Raw genomic sequence first — 6,294 nt, 5'->3', positions numbered from 1 at the left:
ATGTGACCAAGGCGGCAGTGCCACCAGTATGTGGGACTATCATTATCAACCTTACATCTTTTGGTATTCACACTATGAATATGTGTAACATTACGCTCGAGATTCATTAAGAATAAACCATTCACCAGTGGAGCATGACCATAAAACATATCTCTCATATAAATAGAACAACCATTATTCTCGGATTTAAATGAGTAGCCATCTCGAATTAAACGAGATCCTGATACAATGTTCATGCTCAAAGCTGGCACTAAATGACAATTATTGAGGTTTAAAACTAATCCCGTAGGTAAATGTAGAGGCAGCGTGCCGACGGCGATCACATCGACCTTGGAACCATTCCCGACGCGCATCGTCACCTCGTCCTTTGCTAGTCTCCGCATATTCCGCAGCTCCTGCTTTGAGTTACAAATGTGAGCGAATGCACCGGTATCAAATACCCAGGAGCTACTACGGGTACTGGTAAGGTACCCTTCAATTACATGTATATCACATATACCTTTAGTGTTGCTGGCCTTCTTGTCCGCTAAGTATTTGGGGCAGTTCCGCTTCCAGTGACCACTTCCCTTGCAATAAAAACACTCAGTCTCATGCTTGGGTGCATTCTTTGACTTCTTCCTGGCAGCTTGCTTACCGGGCGCGGCAACTCCCTTGCTGTCCTTCTTGAAGTTCTTTTTACCCTTGCCTTTCTTGAACTTAGTGGTTTTATTCACCATCAACACTTGATGTTCCTTTTTGATTTCCACCTCCGCTGATTTCAACATTGAATATACCTCAGGAATGGTCTTTTCCATCCCCTGCATATTGAAGTTCATCACAAAGCTCTTGTAGCTCGGTGGAAGCGACTGAAGGATTCTGTCAATGACCGCGTCATCCGGGAGATTAACTCCTGAGAAGAGTTATCAAGTATGCAACCCAGACATTTTGAGTATGTGCTCACTGACAGAACTATTTTCCTCCATCTTACAACTGAAGAACTTGTCGGAGACTTCATATCTCTCGACCCGGGCATGAGCTTGGAAAACCATTTTCAGCTCTTCGAACATCTCATATGCTCCGTGTCGCTCAAAACGCTTTTGGAGCCCCGGTTCTAAGCTGTAAAGCATGCCGCACTGAACGAGGGAGTAATCATCAGCACGTGACTGCCAAGCGTTCATAACGTCTTGGTTCTCTGGGATGGGTGCGTCACCTAGCGGTGCTTCTAGGACATAATCTTTCTTGGCAGCTATGAGGATGATCCTCAGGTTCCGGACCCAGTCCGTATAGTTGCTGCCATCATCTTTCAGCTTGGTTTTCTCTAGGAACGCGTTGAAGTTGAGGGCAACATTAGCGTGGGCCATTTGATCTACAAGACATATTGTAAAGATTTTAGACTAAGTTCATGATAATTAAGTTCATCTAATCAAATTATTCAATGAACTCCCACTCAGATAGACATCCCTCTAGTCATCTAAGTGAAACATGATCTGAGTCAACTAGGCCGTGTCCGATCATCACGTGAGACGGACTAGTCAACATCGGTGAACATCTTCATGTTGATCGTATCTTCTATACGACTCATGCTCGACCTTTCGGTCTTCCGTGTTCCGAGGCCATGTCTGTACATGCTAGGCTCGTCAAGTCAACCTAAGTGTATTGCGTGTGTAAATCTGGCTTACACCCGTTGTATTCGAACGTTAGAATCTATCACACCCGATCATCACGTGGTGCTTCGAAACAACGAACCTTCGCAACGGTGCACAGTTAGGGGGAACACTTTCTTGAAATTATTACGAGGGATCATCTTATTTAAGCTACCGTCGTTCTAAGCAAATAAGATGTAAAACATGATAAACATCACATGCAATCAAATAGTGACATGATATGGCCAATATCATTTGCTCCTTTTGATCTCCATCTTCGGGGCTCCATGATCATCGTTGTCACCGGCATGACACCATGATCTCCATCATCGTGTCTTCTTGAAGTTGTCTCGTCATCTATTACTTCTACTACTATGGCTAACGCTTTAGCAATAAAGTAAAGTAATTACATGACGTTTATGTTGACACGCAGGTCATAAATAAATAAAGACAACTCCTATGGCTCCTGCCGGTTGTCATACTCATCGACATGCAAGTCGTGATTCCTATTACAAGAACATGATCAATCTCATACATCACATATATCATTCATCACATCCTTTTGGCCATATCACATCACACGGCACATGCTGCAAAAACAAGTTAGACGTCCTCTAATTGTTGTTGCAAGTTTTTACGTGGCTGCTATAGGTTTCTAGCAAGAACGTTTCTTACCTACGCCAAAACCACAACATGATATGCCAATTTCTATTTACCCTTCATAAGGACCCTTTTCATCGAATCCGATCCGACTAAAGTGGGAGAGACAGACACCCGCTAGCCACCTTATGCAACTAGTGCATGTCAGTCGGTGGAACCAGTCTCACGTAAGCGTACGTGTAAGGTCGGTCCGGGCCGCTTCATCCCACGATGCCGCCGAATCAAGATAAGACTAGTAACGGCAAGTAAATTGACAATATCGACCACAACTGCTTTGTGTTCTACTCGTGCATAGAAACTACGCATAGACCTAGCTCATGATGCCACTGTTGGGGAACGTAGCAGAATTTTAAAATTTTCTACGCATCACCAAGATCAATCTATGGAGTCATCTAGCAACGAGGGAGAGGGGAGTGCATCTACATACCCTTGTAGATCGCGAGCGGAAGCGTTCAAGAGAACGGGGTTGATGGAGTCGTACTCGTCGTGATCCAAATCACCGATGACCTAGCGCCGAACGGACGGCACCTCCGCGTTCAACACACGTACGGTTGGGAAGACGTCTCCTCCAACTTGATCCAGCAAGGGGGAAGGAGAGGTTGATGGAGATCCAGCAGCACGACGGCGTGGTGGTGGAAGCAACGGGCGATCTCGGCAGGGCTTCGCCAAGCTTAGCGAGAGGGAGAGGTGTCACGGGAGGGAGAGGGAGGCGCCAGGGGCTAGGGTGCGGCTGCCCTCCCTCCCCCCACTATATATAGGACCCCTAGGGGGGCGCCGGCCCTAGGAGATGAATCTCCAAGGGGGCGGCGGCCAAGGGGGTGGAGTGCCCCCCAAGCCAAGTGGGGCCCCCCACCCCTAGGGTTTCCAACCCTAGGCGCACGGGGAGGCCCAAGAGGGGCGCACCAGCCCACTAGGGGCTGGTTCCCGTCCCACTTCAGCCCATGGGGCCCTCCGGGATAGGTGGCCCCACCCGGTGGACCCCCGAGACCCTTCCGGTGGTCCCGGTACAATACATATTACCCCTGGAACTTTCCCGATGGCCGAAACTTGACTTCCTATATACAAATTATAACACCCTCGATGTGACTATAGCTCCCACGTGTCGAGGCACGACTTAGAGGCATAATCGCATTGAAGGCAATGTCGCAAGTCAGGCAATCTTCACAATATCCCATGTAATATAATTAATAAAAGGGGAGATAACATAGTTGGCTTACACTCGCCACGTCAACCAAGAACATAAATAGCATTACATCATTCAAACACTCATGGCCCGACTACGACGCCAAAATAAAAGATAACCCAACATGCGACATGTTCCCGATCACCCCAACTGGGCACCACTACTGATCATCAGGAAAAGAAACATAGTATCGCTGAGAGTCCTCGTCGAACTCCCACTTGAGTTCGAGCGCGTCACCTGGAGCGGAAACATCAGGCCCTGCATCTGGTGTAATAGTAATCTGTGAGCCACAGGGACTCAGCAATCTCGCACCCTCGCGATCAAGACTATTAAAGCTTAATAGGTAAGGCAAGGTAAATATAAGTGGGGCTGCAGCAAGCGACTAGCATATATGGTGGCTAACCTGTTCGCAAAAGAGAGCGAGAAGAGGAGGCAAAGCGCGAGCGAGAATCTAAAGAGCAACCTGCGCAAGCATTACTCCAACACCGTTTCCACCTCCCGGACTCCGCCGAGAAGAGGCCATCACGGTAACTCACACTGTTGATTCATTTTAATTAAGTTAAGGTTCAAGTTATCTACAACCGGACATTAACAAATTCCCATATGCCCATAACCGCGGGCACGGCTTTCGAAAGTTCAAATCCCTGCAGGGGAGTCCCAACTTAGCCCATGACAAGCTCTCACGGTCAATGAAGGAATAGACCTCCTCCCGAGATGTTCCGATCCGACTCGGTACCTCGGTTCTTCAAGACACTTCGACAGGTTAAAACAAATCCAGCAACACCGCCCGAATGTGCCGACAAATCCTGATAGGAGCTGCACATATCTCGTTCTCAGGGCACAATCGGATAAGCAATCCATACAACTAAAACCAGCCCTCGAGTTTCCCCGAGGTGGCGCTGCAAGGGGCTCTAGGTTGGACCAACACTCAGAGGAGCACTGGCCCGGGGGGGTTTAAAATAAGATGACCCTCGGGCTTCGGAAACCCAAGGGACAAAGAGGCTAGGTGGCAAATGGTAAAACCAAGGTTGGGCATTGCTGGAAAAGCTTTAATCAAGGCGAACTATCAAGGGGTTCCCATTATAACCCAACCGCGTAAGGAACGCAAAATCCGGGAACATAACACCGATATGACGGAAACTAGGGCGGCAAGAGTGGAACAAAACACTAGGCGAGAGGCCGAGCCTTCCACCCTTTACCAAGTATATAGATGCATTAAGATAACATGGCCATATAATGATATCCCAATAAGTAAATAATGTTCCAATAAGGAACGGTCTCCAATCTTCACCTGCAAATAGCAACGCTATAAGAGGGGCTGAGCAAAGCGGTAACATAGCCAATCAACGGTTTGCTAGGACATGGTGGGTTAGAGGTTTGACATGGCAATTTGGGAGGCTTGAAAGCAAGTGGTAGGCATCATAGCATTGGCATAGCAAAAGAGCGAGCATCTAGCAAAGCAAAGATAGTAGTGATTTCGAGGGTATGATCATCTTGCCTGCAAAGTTGTCAGAGTTGACTGGATCCTCGAAAGCAAACTCAACGGGCTCCTCGGTAGCGAACTCGTCTCCCGGCTCTACCCAAACAAGACAAACAAGCAACAAGGACACAATCAACCACGGGCAAGGATCAAACAATATGATGCAAACATGGTATGCTATGCGGGATGCGATATGTGATGCATATGCAAGATTTGACAAGGAATGCATGAACCTGGCCCCAACTTGGAAATCCAAGTGTGCCACTGGAAATATGAGATGAAATCGCTTGAAAACGATATAAAGAACGCCGGAATCGGAGTTACGGTTTGAAAATGGCAAGCGATTCAAATATGACACCGGTCTGCGATTTACAGCAAGTAGTCATCTAAATGCAATGAGATGAACATGCTACAGCACTCAAATATGGCATCAAAATACATGGCAGGGATGAATTCAAGATGCTTAACAAAAGTCTAGCACTGAGCTACGGCCAATTCATCCATTAACAGGGTCAAACAAGCATGGCAAAAATGCATATGGCAAACAGATTTCAGACTTAGTGAAATTAACTCTTGTCTGAAATCTCAGATCAGGTAGCACTCTTTAGAGCAACAAAACTACATTCTACAGGACCTGAACATGACAAAGTAAAACATGGCATGGAGCTACTCAAAAATCTTAACAAAAGTCCCTTAGTGACCTTGAGTCAAAAGGGATCAAAAAACATATTAGCAAGCATGTGAACATAGCAAAAGCATAATCAGTTTTCAGACTTAGTGAAAACTGGCACATGCTAAAACATATCTCAAGTAGGCATGTTTACGAGCTCGAGGCACTCACTACGGAGCAAGTCATGAAAAGTTAAGCATGCATACATCAAGAATACTTAAAATGCAAGCTAGACATGGCAAGAACAATAGCATAGCATGCATGGATCAACTACAACATCATCGGCAAAATTGCTAACAAGTAGACAATCTGCCCGGAATCACGAAGTAGCAAAAGTAGAGCTCGATTGACTCAAGCTAGGGTGCCCCATAATTGTAAACAAAGACATGGATGGATAGAGCACTACAAGATTAATAAAACATCCTTACTGATCATCCTCAAAAGAGGCACGGATCACTAGGAAACAACATGAACATATGGCCATATGAGATAAACAGGCCAAGGACTTAATGGAAATGCTAAGTCCCTGAAAACAGAAATACCAAGTGCCTCACTTTGCAAGCTTGTGCTAGTCACCACACCCATTACAAAAATACATGGGTTGCACCCCTGGAAAGATGGCAAAACCCTCAACAAAACATATGTAGAGCACCAGGGCATATCATGCACACAATAATTT

The sequence above is a fragment of the Triticum urartu genome, chromosome 5 (assembly GCF_003073215.2).
Source record: "Triticum urartu cultivar G1812 chromosome 5, Tu2.1, whole genome shotgun sequence".
Lineage (NCBI taxonomy): Eukaryota > Viridiplantae > Streptophyta > Magnoliopsida > Poales > Poaceae > Triticum > Triticum urartu.
Note: the sequence above shows the minus strand (reverse complement) of the source record.